The sequence below is a fragment of the Cyprinus carpio genome, chromosome A7 (genome assembly GCF_018340385.1).
Source record: "Cyprinus carpio isolate SPL01 chromosome A7, ASM1834038v1, whole genome shotgun sequence".
In the NCBI taxonomy this organism is placed as follows: domain Eukaryota; kingdom Metazoa; phylum Chordata; class Actinopteri; order Cypriniformes; family Cyprinidae; genus Cyprinus; species Cyprinus carpio.
Window position 1 is genome coordinate 4,328,086 of NC_056578.1, and position 20,151 is coordinate 4,348,236.

The 20,151-nt window shown below is 36.3% G+C and overlaps 1 long non-coding RNA gene across 1 annotated transcript; it reads left to right on the forward strand.

The window, feature by feature from the left end:
* The first annotated feature begins 14,878 nt into the window (after positions 1-14,878).
* On the forward strand, positions 14,879-19,731 carry LOC109060254. Its single transcript, XR_006160384.1, has 5 exons — positions 14,879-15,181; positions 15,835-16,230; positions 18,561-18,627; positions 19,235-19,366; positions 19,574-19,731. It is a non-coding gene; the product is annotated as an uncharacterized LOC109060254 (long non-coding RNA).
* Positions 19,732-20,151: the final 420 nt, after the last annotated feature.

A 20,151-nucleotide genomic window follows, 5' to 3' on the forward strand; every position in this document is an offset into this window, starting at 1 on the left:
GGTTTAGCTCTGTTTTCTTTAGTTTCTATATTGTTAGGTTTCCGTGGCTTTTGATTTCCCCTTCACCTGTATCTAGTTTTGTTTCTTTCTAATCTCTTCTATTTATAGCCCTGTGTTATAGTCATTAGTCACTTCTTTTACACAAACTCTTGGGTTCATTTACCTTTGTCTTGAATTATTGTTATTTCTTAGACTACCATCTTTATTAATAAAATCCTGCTGTTATTAGATCCTGGCCTCTATTGCACATTACATGTAGCCTGCAGCAGAAATCTAACTAGGATATTTAAGTTGTAGTTAAACTAACACATTAATGAATTGGATAACTTTAATTGAGGTTTGGTAGGCTGAGTGTTGATGTCCACATGTGACAGTTCAAATTTTCCCATGTAAAATCATTTTCAAAGCAGTTTCGATGGCTGTACTTAAAGTAATTTAACTTTGGGGAAGTTGTGGCCTAGTGGTTCGAGAGTTTGACTTCTAACCCTAAGGTTGTGGGTTCGAGTCTCGGGCCGGCAATACCACGACTGAGGTGATCTAGTGCAAGACTCCAAACCCCCAACTGCTCCCCGGGCGCGTAGTGTAAATGATGCCCACTACTCCTGGTGTGTGTTGATGGTGTGTGTGTATGTTCACTGCTGTTTGTGTGCACTTTGGATGGTTTAAATGCAGAGCACGAATTCTGAGTATGGGTCACAATACTTGGCTGTATTACACGCCACTGTTTTTTTTTTTTTTTTTTTTTTTTTAAACCAAGGTCCAAGTGCCCTACACTATAATGGTGCCTTCACATCTTAAACATTTCAAACTAACTCTTACTAGAGCTAAAGCTCTAACTAAATTCACAACTTTTACACTCAAACTTGCTTTTAAAAAGTGATCATGGCAACACTGTTTAAAATCAAGGAAACAGCCAAGCGAGCATAAGTTCTATTAGATATTTATTTATTTATTATTATTATTATTATTTTTTTACAATCTCTAGTATTTGTACAGGGTGCATTATTTATTAATTGATGGTGGAACTGAATGCATAAGAAGTCCAAAATAATAGAAATAGAGCCACAAAAATGTATATTCTGTAACTTACCAACCAGATGGCAACAGCACAAACAGCAAAAAGCCAGTGTGTGAAACATCATCAGTTCAATGGTATGAAATAGTTTCAGTCAAATTTAAATATTGCATAAATGTGTAGAGAACAAGCTACTGAAAATGTGATCTGTTAACAATCTGCTGACTTCCTCCAGACTGGAGACTGAATTAGACCATGCCCCATGTGTTCAACAACACTTCCTCTCTAAAACTCAGCCAAAAACCCATCAGTCAACCATTATGTGCAAAATAATTTGCAGCTAGGACAGACATTAAAAATTTTATTTATTTATTTTTAATTTTTTTGACAAAAAAAAAAAATATTATTCACTATTAAATATTCCTTTTAGCTTCTGATTTTCTAGAACAGTGTGCTATTCGCTTTGTTTGTATGTCACGTTGGAAAAGAGTATCTGTTAAATTAGTAAACATATATGTAGATGTGGAATCACTGAACTCAAATGCAAACTCACTCGATTTTATGAACATATTATTTTGTGGATGTTGTCCATTAACCCCACATAATGTTCCTTAGTTAGAAACCGAGACGTAGTATTTGGGGTATACATTGGGGAATAGAGTAATTAGGCCGCAAGTGCAGAAAGTATGGGCAATTCAATCTTGTCCACTTCCAGCTACAAGAAACAAATTAGCTAATTTCTTGGTTTGGTCGGCTGGTATCGAAAATTGATTCCCCTTTTCTCGACCATTGCGACACCGTTAATGGATTTAATTAAAAAGTCACAACAAAGTGCAATGGACATTACCTGCAGAAAAAGCTTTCCTTGAGTTAAAAGGGATGCTGAGCAATGAACCTATTTTTTCAGTCATTTGTACTTCAAACAGATGCGTCTGAATTAGGTTTAGGAGTGGTCCTGATGCAGGAAGAGAATTGAGGAAAGCATCCTGTGGTGTATTTGAGTCGGAAATTATTTCCCAGAGAAACTAGGTATTCTGTGGTGGAGAAAGAATGTTTAGTTTTGAAATGGGCTCTTGATATTGTTTGCTCGGCCGAGATTTTGTTATCAAAACAGATCATAATGCTCTGAAATGGTTGAATACAATGAAAGATACAAATTCTCGCTTGACGCGATGGTTTTTGTCTAAACAACCCTTCTGCTTTACAGTGAAGCATCGTCTGGGGCTAGAAAATATGGCAGCCAATTTTCTTTCTTGCTCACCATGCGAGAGTGCATAGGTGGGGGGAAATGTGATGGCTCAGGCCACACTTAATAATTGGGCTAATTTATTTCAATTATTCTAGATTCCTTTTTTATTTAATTTCTTTATAGGAGAAATTTATTTTGTTTAAGGCATTAATTGTCTGTGGTCATGTCTGTGGTCATGAAGTCATTTGAAAAACTGGTGCTGGCCCACCTGAAGGACATTACTGGACCCTTACTGGATCCTCTTCAGTTTGCCTACAGAGCAAACAGGTCTGTGGACGATGCAGTAAACATTGGACTGCATTATGTTCTGCAACACCTAGACAGACCAGGGACTTATGTGAGAATCCTGTTTGTGGACTTCAGCTCGGCCATTAACATTATCATCCCAAATCTTCTCCTGCCCAAACTAACTCAGCTCTCTGTGCCCACCTCCGTCTGTCAGTGGATCCAACAGCTTCCTGACAGACAGGCAGCAGCTAGTGAGGCTGGGAAAATACACATCCAGCACCCATACAATCCAGCACTGGAGCTCCCCAGGGCTGCGTTCTCTCCCCACTGCTCTTCTCTCGTACATTAATTGATTGCACATCTAAGGACCCCTCTGTCAAGCTCCTGAAGTTTGCACACGACACCACACTTATTGGCCTAATTCAGGATGGTGACGAGTCTGCTTACAGACAAGAGGTTAAGCAGCTGGCTGTCTGGTGCAGTCTTAACAACCTGGAGCTCAACACACTCAAAACAGTGGAGATGATCGTGGACTTCAGGAGAAACCCCCCTGCTCTCCCCCCACTAACCATCATGAACAGCACTGTGACTGCAGTGGAGTCATTCAGGGTTCCTGGGCACCACCTATCTCTCAGGACCTGAAGTGGGATATTCACATTGACTCCATTGTGAAAAAGGCCTAGCAGAGGTTGTACTTCCTTCGCCAGCTGAGGAAGTTTAACCTGCCACAGGAGCTGCTGAAACAGGTTCTACTCCGCCATCATTGAATCCGTCCTCTGCACTTCAGTAACTGTCTGGTTCAGCTCAGCATCTAAATCTGACCTCAGAAGACTACAGAGGGTAGTCCGGACTGCTGAGAGAATCATCGGTACAACCCTCCCATCTATTCAAGAACTGTACTTATCCAGAGTGAGCAAAAGGGCTGGAAAAATCACTCTGGACCCCTCACATCCAGCACACTCCCTGTTTGAAAATGTTGCCATCTGGTCGACGCTACAGAGCACTGAGCACCAGAACAACCAGACACAGGAACAGTTTCTTCCCTCAGGCAATCCATCTAATGAACACTTGATAATAACTGTGGAACACATTACACTATTTATATTTACAGACACATACACTTATTATCTAACACACATACTTAGTGTACAATTAAACTATTATTTTTTTGCACAAACTATATACCGGTACATACATAACTGCTCATTGTAATATATCTGCCATAAAATTGTCAATTTGTATATTGTCATTCCTTACTACTGATTTGTATTTTTCTGTATTTTTTATTCTTTTATTGTGTGTTTTTTGTTCTGTTGCTGTCATTCTGTTGCACTGCGGGGCTTCTGTCACGAAAACAAATTCCTCGTATGTGTAAACATACCTGGCAATAAAGCTCATTCTGATTCTGATTCTGATTCTAATTGTTTGTGTGCTTGTTTATAAATTTCTATGCATTTATTTTGTCTCTTTTAATATTATTTAACCAAAACATTCTGTGTTAGTTGTGCATGTTGTCTCTTATGCGCGCACTGAAGATCAAAGAGCGACATAAATATTCATTACTAGAGTGCACGCTAGTGATTGAATAAAACCACAACTAGACAAGATATGGGTTGATATTTTCTTCAGTTGTTTGAATAATTGAGTATCTTAACCATGGTTCTGCCAGAATCCATGACTGCAGCATGGAACAAAGGTTTTTTATTAAAAGAACGCAGCGTTTCCTGATGTCCTTTATATCCTTTACTAGGAATTATGGGAAATGTAGTTTTGGGTACCATAAGGGTTTGGATTGTTTGTTCAGTTGAATGTGTTATTATAAAGGGCATTCTTCCCAGTTTATTTTATCATTGCTTTATGGTGAATGGAATTTCATGTTTATAGAGTTTATTTGTATATATTATACATTTCTTTTTTAATTTAGGTTTGATGTACTGAATTGAGTCCCCCTCTAATTATACAATGGTTTGATCTGTTTTGTTAAAAGGATTTCTATGGCTGAGTCAGTTCTGGTGATGGATCCCTGGAGAAACATCTGAGGCACAGAACTCAGTAGTGTGCTGATCTTTTTTATCAGTTAGTTTTCTTTCTTTTCTTTTGGTTTTTCACATTTTTTCTTGCACCATTGTGATCAGTACATGAGTGTGGCAGTTAATAAAATGTAATTTGAAGTTTCTATAAATGGCTTATGAAAATTTTATGGAAGAACCCTGACAGTGCTGATGAGAGATTCAGAGACAGACTGAAGCTGGACAATCAGACCGGAACTCTGACCATCACAAACAATTAGAAACACAGACTCTAGACTTAATGAGGTTGACACATAGACTGGTAAGAAAAAAAAAAAGATTGACGTGTCTCCACTTCCTTCCACTATAGAAAACTGAAGCCAAAACAGGCCAGTATGGCCGCTGTCATCTTGTGAAAATTATGTTATTCCTGTCCCAATTATAAAACAATATAACAGAAGAGAATTTTTGTGGTAATTCCATTCCCAAATGATTGTAGTCTGACAATAAAGTGTCAGTTGTTGTGATGACCTGTAAGAGGGCAGGCTAATGCTGTTGGTATTTGCTTAAAAAGCAGTAGAGAAGAACTTAGTGTGTGCAAACTGACTCAGCCTGTGAAGTGATTGAATGTACTGTTGGTTGATGCATTCTGCTGAGTAAATGCAATTTTGAACAGATCTCATGCCTCCTCAAGTTATTACACACGCACACACACATATATACATTACAACCCAATACTACTATTGCTGCTTTCAACAGGCCTACCTCAGACCACATGTGAGCAGCAGGTATTTAGCATCTATACACTTTCACTGCTCAGGTGTAAGCAGGTCCAACACAGGACCATTAATATTAACTGTTGCACATTTCTAGTTATCTTGAAGACATTATTAGGTGCAGGTGAACTAATGTATCACTAATTTTTATTCAGGACCGACATTGCCCAGCCCTGGTCTACAGATTCAATTTTTGAAGAATAAACATTGTTTGGCCACCAGATGGCCTCAGTGACATCATATTGAAAGGATTTCAGTTCAGAAGAGAGCATTGATAAACAAAGCTTCCTTTTACAGTCACTAAACAAATAGACCACACATTTTCCATCTTTACTGAATACAACTCCAAGACATCACACAATATTTATATTATATTATCTGTTCTGTTTTCTTCTTTTAACCTCTAGAAGATCTGACGTCATTGACCAGAAGAACAACAGCAGCCGCTGCAGCCACGCCCATCAGAGCAGCGACGACCAATCGGATCACAGCTTCAGTAGAATCACAGCAGCGGTGAACTTCTGAAGAAAAAAAGGCAATGATGAAAGGGAGCTTTTTTAGCATCTCTGTCAGGAACTCAAAATAATACAAATATTGGCAAAAGATATCTGCAAAAACCCAGATCTACTTGGAATGAATAAATGATGGCATAAGTTTCATTTTTAGATTAATTATTTCTTTGATTTATTTATTGATTGTTTAAGTTTATTTTTTTGGTTAATTATTTATTTAATAAATTAACAAACAAACAACAACAACAACAACAACAACATAAAACTATATAAAGCTAAAATATCACCACTGACATACCAGCATATGTCTGACAGAGTTCAGTGATGTTAAGATGTTCACATTTTGACGATGATGATGATGATGAGTTTGGAAGAGGCAGAGGAGCTGGAAAATACAAGATAAATATGAATAAATCAGAATAAAGTGTTTACTATGACACACATTGATGAGGTCAATACTTATATTGATAGGCTACTGAAAGCCTTGAACAACTGAGTGATCGTCTAAATCAGTGCTGCAGGTTCTTAGAGGCCCAACACAGTTTCACACATTCTGCATGTCTATTTAATCAAACACTCCTGATTCAGGTGGAGGATGGAGGACAAAGGAAATGAGGAAGCATCAATTTCAGTATTGAGAAGCACCAAAGGCTTATCACCATCACTCAAGAAAAAAAAAAAGAAAAAAAAAAAAACCTGTGAGCATTGTATGAATTGAAATTATGACTGGAAACTGGATTGTGTGTGTGAATGCGGCCCAAGCCAACAAGTATGATAACTGCTGTGACATGGTCACTCTCTTTCTACATTTGCTTAAATGTTGAAATAATTTTCTAATTTTAATGACTGAAGATGGAAATAATTGAAATGTTCAAATCCAGAACTTTAAAAGATAGTGTAAATGGATTCTGATGACGTTCTTAATTTTACTGTATTCGTTTCTGCATTAAGTTAGCCTGCTTGAACTTACTGCTTTCAGAGCAACAGAAGAAAATAATACTTCTGATTTGTCCCGTCAAAGTTTAAATCCTGTCTGATAAATGTACATCATGCGTCTGTGTACATCTCACAATGATTACATATAAATCAGTAGGCGGAGGGAGGTGGTCTTTTGTGGCTGCTCGAATGCATTCAGGAGGGAGGGTTGGTGAATGTGTGAACATTCAGATTGTTAGCCAGTTGTTGATTCTCCACAGATTGTGGGGGTGGTGATGTTCCTCATACTAGTCCATACTGATGCCGGGTCGTTGGCTGAAAACTGTTTTTTTTCAGCTTTTCAGAGGAGTTTTTTTTATTGGTACTCGGATCTCCTTTGTTAGTCTGTTCCTGGCCTGATTATACATGATTTTATCCCCACTACTGTAAGCATCCTCTTTGGTGTGACGAAGCTGTTTGAGTTTCACAGTAAACCAGGTTTATAATTATTGAATGATAAGAATGTCCTAGTGGGGATGCACATATCCTCACAGAAACTGATATATGAAGTTACAATATCAGTGAGTTCGTCCAGATCATTTAAAAATGTAATTGAATAAGTCTAAATGAAAAGTAAGATCGTTCGAACATTCCAACACACAAAGTGAACAGCGCATGTGATTGGAAATAAAATTTATACATTAACAACACAAGCCTCGAATATATTATTATCAACACTTCTTACACGGCTGTGGAATACTTGATTCTTATTGGTCTATCACACCATCCACACTCAACTGCCAACCTGGGATTTTTTTTTTTATTACCATGTACATCCAGCCGGTTGTTATATCAGTATAAACCCATTCAGGCTGATACAAGACCCCTCCACTTCACGTCTGGGGTTTATTCTGGTTTATCTACAACCGGCTGGATGTAGCTACATTATCCCTTACAAGTCTAATGACTTGGTTCAAATGTTACATCACTACAGGTAGGTATTGACAAAACAAAAAATGTAGTGTTGTTATGCACTGTTGTCTGGTGTGGATGGAAATGGAGTGGATATGTTTCCGTGTGAAACCAGTAAATGTGCACCCACATCGCCTCAGCAGGGAACAGAGGAGGAGGAATGAGGTAAGATGGGGAATGTGTAGGTGAGGTCACTCTGTCACAGATGTATTTATAGCGCACACTCTCTGTCAAATGAAGCTTTTATTTTTGAAGTGAAGTCTAATTTTGGACACTAGGTTGCGCTCTTATTAACAGTAAAAATCCAGAGGGTGCGAGGCGTGACGAATGAACAAAATACCTTTAGTGTAAAGGTTTGTCTGGTTGTTAACAGGGTAAGTTAATGCGTCTTGTTAAATGGTGTAATCATCTTTCCACACTGACGACTATTTCCTTTAGAGGCTGACTCATCTTTTTCCAGGTAAGAGTGTTAATGGAGTGATGGGTGTTATGAACCATTATCATGTGGCATTTATACAAAAGGTGATGATGTCAAGAATAGTTCTTCTCAGTAATAACATCTCTTATACTGGAGCTAAAAAACAACCACTGAAGCTGTCACTTTTTATCTTGTGTTTAGCAGTATGACTGTGGTCATGGAGGGATATTCATATGCTTAAGTATCAATTTTGACATTCACGCAGTAATACATCTGTCTAAGAGATTCTTTTATCTGAGGTTTTTATTCTTTTATCTGCTTCTTTATTAATGGGTTCAGCATTCGTAGTAATGTTGTTTTGCATAAGGCAGACGTCAAACTGTGAGCTTCGTGTGAACAGGAATGGAAAAAACCCTTCACCCACATCCTATCCACACAGACACACAACTAACACCTCAGACACACTCACAAACTGACATCGGACCACAAAAATCTAGCAGAATACATTCTCATGAATAAGTCATTTATACGCCCAACAGGTCGGACCATAATTTGTGTACAGCTGCAAATAAATCTTAGCACAGCAGGTTTAAATTTGACTCACAAACTGATAGTGGGGCCAGAGCTGCCAGGGGCCTCCAACAGAGAGTCGAACTTTAGGAGCCATCTGCCCACTCTGTATAGCAGTCGCTGACCACTACTAAATAACGTGTCATGTAATTGATCTAGCCAAATTAACTCTAGATGTGTTCATCTTCAGCTGGATTTAACTGAAAGGTGAGATTTGCCGCTTGCAGTCGGGGGAGGAATTAAAAACAGAGGCCTGAAGTTGAACGCTTTCTGTTTTCCGTAGTGACATGAGTGCGGTTTTTGCGTGGGCTTCTTTATCACTGATGAAGTGGATTATGCAGTAACTATGTGTCAAATACACAGATGTTTTTTTATGTAGCCACAGAAACACTTTTAATTGCAAGCTTGATGCAACCTCGGTATGGTCAAGAATATAGTTCAGTATAAGTCTATACTATTTAAATACCAATTAACTGGGTCTATAATAGGGTTTATTTTGATAAACATGTTGATAGTAGTTTAAGATTAGGTTACAAGAAAATACTTTTTACTGGTATAAAAACATGGATTTTTGGAGGTGAATGGCTGCAGCCAAATCACATACTTCCCTGCTATGTGACAAAAGAAGTATGTCTGAATTCACTCAGTAAATATTTCAAAGTCCAAAAATTCTGCATACAGGTCTGTCATTTGTCAGAGAGAGCACAAAGGTGGTTTCAGTCACTGCCGGTGTGAACAGGACTTTAGGAAGCTACTGCATGTGTAGTGATTGTCAACAATCCCAAAACTCAACTACAAGTTTGAAAGAACTTGTTGTCAGCAGGAGTTGTAATGGTTGTCGCAGGATTTTACAGGTCTGGTATATTTTATCTTCTCATGGCGATCAGTGCATACTCTACTTGAGCCTCCTCTCTAACATTCTGTTAAAAAAAAAAATAATTTTATATATATATATATCAAATCTTACTGAAGATAGATTTGAGATTTAAGGTGAGTTTAGATCTTTTGTCTTTTTTCTCTTCTTTTTTTTTTTTTTACTTGCAGTGACCACAGATATCAGGTTGAGAACTGAAATACTGTAAATGGTCTGTAAATGGCAGTCCAGGACAGTATGTACAGTACCACTGACATAAAAAAGTGCAAAAATTTAGAGGTGCAATGTCTTGTCAGTAGCCTTAAAAAAAAAAAAAAAAAAAAAAAACATAAATTTGCCTGACTGCTAAATTGATACAGAGATGAACAGCATAGCTTTGGAATAAATCTTACTGTTTTATGCACTTTTCTGTTGTTGAATGTTGGCTCAATGTAAATGATCTCTTCAGGAGTCTGAACTGTTTAATAATAATTAATAATAGATGCATTAAACAACAACAACAACTCAATCTTAACTAGATCTGGTTCTTCGCAACATATGTGTTGTTTATATTGTCGAGGTTAAAACATTAATGCACACATTTAATTAATTGTGCAATTTTATATACTTTTTTATAATTTTATAGACATTTTTTTTTGCAGATAATTTATATAAAACCTTTATAAATCATACCAAGACAAGTGCTAAAGTAATTTACATTTTCTTGTAGTGTGATGAAATGTAATAAAATGTCACCCACCAGTGAAACGGTGTTATTCTAGACATTTTAATGTGAAAATCAACTGAGTGCTGCATCTTTACACATGTAGGATTATGTTACTGTATTATTAAATTAATGCAGAAATTAATTTGTCTTGTTTCTGTATTTCAGGTGTGGTTTAATCCATTTTGAGAAATGCAGAAACTTTACACATGTAGGATTATGTTACTGTATTATTAAATACTCCATTTTGAGAAATGCAGAAGCCAAACAACTTGCCTTTTTGATCAGTTTTTCTACACTTTCTGCATGTGAGAAACATCCCGAATGCAACCACAATCAACAGAGATCCAGCCACAGCAGCAACAGAGATCAGCACTATCAGAGACAGAGAGCCTGTGATGAGAGAGAGACACAGTCATTAGTTTGAGTGAAACTGTCAGTCTGATCTATTGATACATTAACATCCCTCTCAGTTTTCTGCTTTACTTGTTGACATCATAATTTACTGCTTGCTTTTGATTCAGGTTTTGATTGTGAATTTGACAGATGTTTGCTATAATGCTTTAATGTGTAAGAAAAAAAAAAAAAACTATTGGTAGTCTGCATTTATGAATAAACAGAATGTAACAAATTCTGATCTATTGTCTAATCAGCTCTGGTCATTATAATCAATTCAGTAAATATAAGTAAACACTAATATCAGCTGCTACATGTTCCCAATGTCTTGTGTTTGTGTGTGTGTTTTGTGACTTTGTGTAACTTTTGTGTTACATCCTGTCTTGAGTGCCGTGTTTGTAGTTCTTTTCTCAGGTGATTGTCTCCCCAGCCTCATTTGTGTTTATATAGCCCTTGCTTTTCCCCTTTTTCAGTTGTAGATGTGTTTCTGTTCCCCACAGTCCTTGTTTCTTGGTTCTTGTTTTGTGTTCAGTTTAAAAAAATAATAATCTCTTGCATTTAGATCTGTCTCTTTGCCTGCCTTCTCTTCTACTCCACCATTAATACACAGTAACATTTACATACACATTTGCATAGTCAAATTTTACAGGCAAAGTCAGAGAAAGTGGGACTGAATGTGAAGCGTGTGTGTGAAAGACACATGTATTCCAGTTTTGTGGACTAGGTAACGAATCAATGCTAATTAACTCTTTTTGGCCTGTAGATTAATATCATTTAGTTCTGTCTCACAGCTAACTACTTTCCAAGAAGTTATTTATTTAATCAATGCTAATTAATTAATTTAGCCACTTTTTTTACAAGTTCAGGTATAAAGAAGTGGCTGCGTAGATACAAACACACTGTGTGTTGTTTAGTGTAGCTGAATGTGTTAAAGCACAACTACTGGTCAGCTCTACAAATTTGCGTATGAAAATCCACCAAACTTCTCTTTGAGACTGGCTGTATTTTACCTTGACCAGTCCTTTCAGCACATGACCAGTAGAATAAGATGAGCAGCATAAACACTAATCTCACCTGAACATGGTTGACAGAGTTGAGTGATGTCCAGATATGTGGTCTGGTTGCTGGTGTGATTGTTGAGCACACAGCTGTAGCTGTTTTTATCCTGATATTCCACCTCCAGAGGTAGAGAGAGACTGATGCTGAGATCAGACACACTGATGCTGGACAATAAACTGTTTCCTTTGTACCAGGAGAGAGTCACATGACCCACATTCACCACTGAACACACCAATGAACAATTCTGCTGTGATGATGATGATGATGATGATGATGAACATTGTGGAGAGTTTCTGCTGATGACAGGAACAGGCAGGCGAGCTAAAAACATGAGTAAAATCATTAAATTGTAGTATTAATAAATAGCTGTTTCTGTTTAATGTGTTAAGGGTGAGTTTGTGATGTCAACTGTGACTCTTAATATTTATAATTTCAAGATTAATAATTAAACTAGGATTTACTTTAGTGAAAGTGACATGACACACAGCCAAGTATGGTGACCCATACTCAGATTTTGTGCTCTGCATTTAACCCATCCAAATTGCACACACACACACCGTGAACACACACCCAGAGCAGTGGGCATCATTTATGCTGCGGTGTCCGGGGAGCAGTTGGGGGTTCGGTGTCTTGCTCAAGGGCAGCTTTAGTCCTGGTATTGAGGGTGGAGAGAGCGCTGTACATTCACCCCCCCCACCTACAATCACTGCCGGCCCGAGACTCGAACTCACAAAACCCTTGGATTGGAAGTCCGACTCTCTAAACCATTAGGCCACGACTTTAATTACAACAATTAAAAAATATTAACTCACCATAGACAGTGAGACAGAATATCTTGATCACATTGTTGGTCTGTAGTTGATAGAGTCCAGTGTGTTCAGATGTGATGTTTGTGATGATCAGAGATCCAGTTTGAGGATCCACCTTCAGTCTGTCTCTGAATCTCTCATCAAGAACATCATCATAACACAGCTTCAGTCTGTCTCTGAATCTCTCATCGCTATTAAAGTCTTATTATATCCACAGATCCCACAGAATCAGATCATCATCCATTATTTCAGTAACACCAGAGTGTAGAGTGACTGAATCTCCCTCCAGCACTGACACTGACTTCACTGCATCTGTATCAGCAAACACATCTGTAGAATATTAGAGTTAGTCACAGATTAAGGGTTAATGACATTATGTTGGATTACTTTACTATAGGATCAGTATGTTGTAATTATTTAAAAGCTAAACAAAGAACACAAAACAGCACCACACAGGAAAGCTAAATGGAAGAAAAATTCACTTAAAGTGTAGAGTTGAGAGAATCTGAATCTGTCCTTAAATTATTCTGTGATGATAGATCTGAATCCAAACCAGATTATAAATACTTGTTCAGTTTCAGAATATCTGAAAATAATGGCAAATGTATATTCATCTTAATACACTAAAGCATTAACTAAATCAGTTAAAACACACACACACACACACACATACATACATATATATATATATATATATATATATATATAGATATATATATATATATATATACTGTAAAAATATTACATTTATTACTTACCAGCCAGTTTGCACAAACACCAGCAGAACAAAATTACAACATGAAGCATTTTCTTTAAGCACTGTACTATTGTAACATCTGAAAACAGACTGCTAAACAGGACAGAAGTGAGATATCAATCTAGTGTGTGAATCCTCCCCCAACAGGATCTGACCACCCTTTACTGAAAGTGCACTAGCTGTGACCACAGTAGTCACAAAACACTCTCTAGCTTTACTTATTCTTACTAGCAGAAAACTTGAACATAATTATCAGTGGATCACAATTTTTCTGTATCTTTTCTTTCAACCTTTCACTCTACAAACAGGGCACAATTGTACTTTGTGAACAGCATCTCTACTTTGTTAATGCAATTTTCTGTATTGATACTCCACAGGTTTTACCTGTATTTTGAATTATACATTGCACTGTGTGCAATGAGTATTTTAAATTCAGTGTGTGTTTATTTGAAAGGAATTGTTTATATTTCAGTTTGTTATTTTTAAATTGCAGTCTCACTACATCAGTAGGCGGTGGTGAAATTGCGTGATGGGTTATGGAAATGCACTCTCGCTGAATCTCGAGAGAGTTTGAGTGCAATGCGTGTGAACCACGAGTGCCGCAACTAAAATAATAGCTTCATGTTTTCCAGGTAAGTTGCTGGCAAATATGCGAGAGTAGAGTATTAATGTTTGTGTGTTTATTTCCAGATGTGTTTTAAAAGTGTTTGAAGCAAGTCTCTGCATTATTACCCGTGTTATGCGTTGATTTATGAGTTTGCACGTGTTAAGAGTTCATCATAACACGAATGTTGTTTACGGAGAATATAACGGAGATATCGTTCTAATAATTTCATGCTGAGTGATAGGATTATATGTTAAAACGTAATGTTTTACTCATATTGAATCTCGAGAGTTTGAGAGCGAGAGTGATGCGTTGCCGCCGCTACTAAAACTATTAAATCATATATATTTATATATATATATATTATATGTTAAAACGTAATGTTTAACTCATATATAGCTACTAAAACTATTAAATCATATATATTTATATATATATATATTTTTTTTTTTAACAAATCCACTTTAAATGTGCAACCAGTTACACATGGACTGGAATCAGACTGAGATTAGTAAACTCTGTTTCTGTACAATTCTATGATTACAGCAGGTTTCACTTTTGCCAATGGATCACGTTTCTGCGAAGAGAAAATACAATGTGGCGCTACACTCAGAAAAAAAAAAAAGGTACAAAAGCTTCTGGGGCGGTACCTTTTCAGAAGGCACACAGAGTCCTTTAAATATAGCCTACGCACCTAAAGATAATGATGGTTAAGTGATGATGAATTGTAAAGTTTTTATGATTATATGATGAGAGGGACGGGCTGAAGAGATGAGTACATGAGTTTCAATTGTAGGCTAGTATTAATAAATAGCTGTTTCTGTTTAATGTGTTAAGAGTGAGTTTGTGATGTCAGTTGTGACTCTTAATATTTATAATTTCAAGATTTATAATTAACTAGGATTTACTTTAATTACAATTAAAAATTTCCCTGCTTTCATTTAAAGAGATTAATTAGGTCTTGTGAAAACAAACAAAACAAAACAAACAAAAAAAAAACACATGAAATCCCGCCCTTAGCTGGGTTCATGATTAAAATCACGCAAATGAGCTTTCGTTCTCTTACTTTTTGACTAGAATCGAAACCATACGCATAAAGGTTCAGTGTCATTTCATCTGGATAAATATGTCATGTTTTGTTTGTTTTATTGTCCGACATTGAATATCAGATCTCACGAGGGTTTCGTTTTATTGACTCTGGAAGAGAAAGCTTACAGCAGATCTACGGAGCAACACTATTATTTATTCTAACAAACAGCTGTTAACATGATGGGATGCAGTTTTTTGCTCACACTGTTTGTTTTGCTCCTTCATGGTAAGACGTTTCAATTTGTAACCTCAACGCTTTCGGTTTTTCAGCGAGAGTAAATGACAATTTCACATCATTAACTCCTAAAATCTTATCTTGGATTGTATTTGTCGATGTATTTGTGTTTGTACCCCAAGAGTTCTTTCGTTTTTATACTAAATTTCTCCTCGTCAACATAAAAGCTGCATTTCTGATGCGTTCAATATTAAACTGACTCTGCTCGACGACATTTTAAGCAGAAATATTATATGAATAATTCAATATATGACGTTATTGAAAACTCAACAATGGTTGTATATTATATAGTCAGTTTTGGTTTTGTGTTTATATGCTGTGTCTGTGTCGCCTGTTTCTTTGTCTGCCCTGTTGTTTGGTTTCTGATTTGCCTACATCTGTTAAGAGCTGTGTTTCTGTAGTTCCTGGTCACCTGACTCTGGCCATCCATTAGAGAGTATCAGACATCTGTGTCCTACACAGGACAAGAGTACTTGACTGATATTTAAGAACCCTTAATGCCAAAAAGGTTCTATATAAGGAGAAATATCTTAAATGATGGCTTATAACACTCATGTTTAACGTTTTTATTTAATTTTCTAATGATTTATTAATAGAACTATATATTAAGTAAGCATTGAGTAACTATATATTTGTGTTTCCAGGTGTTTTTGGTGATGACGTGGTGACAGTGATGGAGGGAGATACAGTCACTCTAAACACTGATATAATCAAAAAAGAGCATGACAAGATGCTGTGGTATTTTGAAGACACTCGCATCGCTCTGATTAATGTACATCCCAACACAAGCTGTTTATATGATGGTGAAGACGGAAGATTCAGAGACAGACTGAAGGTGGACTATGAGACTGGATCTATGATCATCACTAACATCACAACTGAACACCTGGACGGTTATGAAGCAGAGATCATCAGAAGTGAGAGTTCAGGAAAAAGACAAAGTTTAAACAGAAACCGCAAGTGTGACAGCACCAAAATCACCAAAAAAATCAGCATCAGTCATGATGATACTATAAAAACTTTCAATGTGATCATCACTGGTGAGTTAATGTAATTTACCCTTAAGTTATTTATTTATTTATTTATTTTTGAAAAAATTAAATATTAGACCACGAATCAGTGATTTTTCTATTTTAATACAAAAATAGATCATATAAAACCAAATTCATTGACTGGCTGTAAATTAAATTGTTCATCAGCATAAAACGGCACCTCTGATTAATATGTTATTACTGAAATCCTGTGCTCCTACACAACACAAGTGGATTAGAAAAAGGATGGATAGATGGATGTCCACTGAAATTATAATGTAATAACTGGGTCTTTTAGGAACCTTTTATGATGACCAAACATACTACAATTTATCACGATGGTTCATGTTTCTTTGAAGACACCATGAAATAAAAAGTAATGATTTTTTTTTTTTTTTTTTTTTAATGGAACATTGGCAGTATTTTTTGATTCATCACTCACACAACATTTTTTCCCCAAATTCATGTACCCTCATAATCTTTAATCCGCATAATCTGAATAAATAACTGAAAAAAAAAAAAAAAAAAAAATAAAAAAAAAACTAATGGGTTGTGGTCTGTATATACAACCACCGGAAGAGAACTAGAGCCAATGTACACCTCAAAGTGTTGTAAAGCCATTAAGAAGGCTAAAGCCTCCTTCTCAATAGTGCTGTAATTTAACTGATGTTTCAGAAATTTCTTTGAAAAGTACCCAACAGGATGCTCAATCCCATTTTCATCATCCTGCAGAAGGACAGCACCACCACCAGTAGCACTTGCATCAACATCCAACTGAAATGCACATGAATAATTTGGAGCCGTTAAGACAGGACCACTACTCAAAAGGGTTTTAACAGAATTGAATGCAATCAGTCCACTCAAAAATTTGTGATACTCGAAGCAGTTTTTTTAGAGGCAACACAACATCTGAGAAATTTTTACAAAATCCCTGATAATAGCCAGACATTCCTAGGAATCTCCTGAGTTCACGTTTCGTACGGGGTTACTGGCAAATTCTGTAATAGCTTGCACTTTCAAAGTAACAGGTCGAACCTGCCCTTGAAGCCCCACCTGTTTCCCTAAATAGGTAATTGTCGCTTTGCCAGAAAAACTCACACTTAGACAAATTAAGAGTGAGAGATGCATCCAGTAACCGATTAAAAACAGTGCCTAACGTTGTCAAGTGCTCATCCCATGTATTCGAGTAAACAACAATATCATCGAGGTAAGCTTTACAGTTTGAAACACCGCCCAACACTTGACTCATCAAGCGCTGGAACGTAGCCGGAGCGTTACGCAGTCCGAACGCCATCACCCTATAATTAAGGAAATCATCCGGTGTAACGAACGCAGATATTTCGGCCGTGCGCTCCGTCAAGGGAACTTGCCAGTACCCCTTTAGCATGGTGAGTTCCGTGACGAAGCGCGCAGAACCCTACGTTATCGATACAATCCTCCATAAGCGGGAGGGGAAACGAATCTGGTTTTGTCATGGCATTTACTCTTCTATAATCCGTGCAGAACCGTTGTGTTCCATTTTTTTGATGGAATTTTCTATTATATGGTGCGTGCGCGCTGAAACTCGGAAACTGCAAACCCATTCTCAACTAAATATTTAGGACCTCGACCTCCATAACTTTACGTTTAAACTGGATTCCACTTTATAAGCACGTTGCTTAATCGGTGAATGATCAGATGAGAATTTAAATTCTCCAAAATCATGGGAATTATTCAATCTGCCACCCAACATCAGGGTACTCTGTAGATTCAGTCCATCTTCATCAACATCACTGTCAGAAGCAATCACGATCGAAACCACTGGAGTGATAACAGAGCTTTTTAACTCCATCTCTTCCCCACGACTCACATACGCTTCAGCAAGTTTACATGACACACACGCGATTTTTTCTTTGCCGGTCAGGAGTCTGAACAACATAATTCGCTTCATTCAGCTTCTTATCAATGACAAGAAGCTGTCAATCCCCAAATGGACAAAATCAAGTGCCCACCCTGTATTTACTTTCTTTTTCTTCTTCTTCTTCTGCTTCTCTTTCTTCTTCTTCTTCTTCTTCTTCTTCTTCTTCTTCTTCATTTAATTAATTTCAATCACGCACAGGGAAGAAAAGACCATCACAACTAGAATTGTAAAGCATATTATTAATGTGGAATTGGAGAATGTTTTTAAAAGGATTCATGCAGTTATACAAATGAACAGAAACTGCCAAAAGGACTTATCAACATCAATGTGTTCCTTTATATATATATATATATATATATATATATATATATATATATATAGATATATATATAGATATATATTTATTTATTTATATTATTTTTTATTTTCTTTATTCCAGCTGCTCTGTCCGATCAAGTCAAAACTGATGAAGAGCCCCGTATGGAGAAGAGGGAGTTTTGACTTGGGTATGTTTTCTCCATTCCTCTTTATAGATTGCATATAATGGAGTACAATATATTTATAAATGCATTGTTCTTAATGGGAGCTTGACTTTATAGTTAACTTAAAATGATTTTGCTGTTGTTCTTTCAAAAACATGAATTTTCATTTGAACACAAAATACTAAATTTCAGAAATCTATAAATAAATTGTCAAACTTCATCCTAAACACCTGCTGCTTATAATAAAGAAGTCAGAAATAATTAACAAGGCAATAACATTGTCTCTCCAAACCTGTTATTCAACAAACCATGTGTACTGTACATGGAACTGGAAAGACAAACAGAAACACGGCAGCTGTACAAACAAATTTAAAGTACACAATGACATTTGACATGTGACTATTGTATCATTAAATCATGAGACCGTGAAAAGGCGTCTCTTGACATTTTCTGGAGGCCAACCTCCTATACTATTCTTAAACTTTCATAAACTGTTTCATTATAATCCCTATTTTTTAACAGAGGAATAAACCTTTTGGACATGCAAAAGTGTCCATAGAGATAATGCAGTGAATATGGTATATAAACACACTGTCATATTCTTCTCGCTCTAATGACTATCTGTCTTTAGCTGTTCTAGATTCAGGTCTGTCTTCAGCTGCTTTAGCAGGAATTGTTGTTGGTGTTTATTGCTGTTCTGCTGCTGCTGCTGTTGTAGCTGCTGCTGCTGTGCTTCACTATCGCCGCAGGAGCTCCAGAAATAGTGAGTATTACATGGAGAAACTGTAGTAAGAGTGAAACGTGCTTAATGCTAAATTATTATTTGGCTCTCTGGAATACTTGACTTCTGATTGCTCAGTTGAGACATTCAAAATATATATATATATATATATATATATATATATATATATATATATATATATATATATATATATATATATATATATATTGTTTTTTTTTTTTTTCACAGCAGACATGGAGAAAACCAAGTATGAAGGATTGCTCAGATGAGAAAAGATACTGTACTGAAAACTGACATCACACTAAGATCTGTGTTTGATTTCACCTGCATGGACAAAATCATCCTAAGTAAAAAACTACAGTCAGACAAACATGTGGAAAAAACACACTGCTCAGTTAAAAAATGTAAAATATGTGTCGTTAAGGATTATCACTGTAACGTTGTGATATGTAAAAACGTTTTTATTGAAACGCGAGTGAAGTACATAATAAATAATCAAGTAATTTGGCATTTAATTACATTGCGAATATGAAAACATTTGATTTGATTTTGGTGTCGAATGAGAGAGGACCCAAAATTGATTTCAGTTTAGTTTTAGCCCAAATGAATTCATTTTGGCTTGTCGTTTAAATAAATGTATCTTCTTTTATTTAATTCTTGTTCTTTTCTAAAATACTGTTAATTAAAATGATTTTTTGTTGTGGAGTAAGGGAGCTAACCATAGCCTAGCTATGTTTACAGTTTTTTATTATAATGTTTGTAACCTTTTCGCATCTGCCTTTCTGAAATAATTTTTTATTATTTAT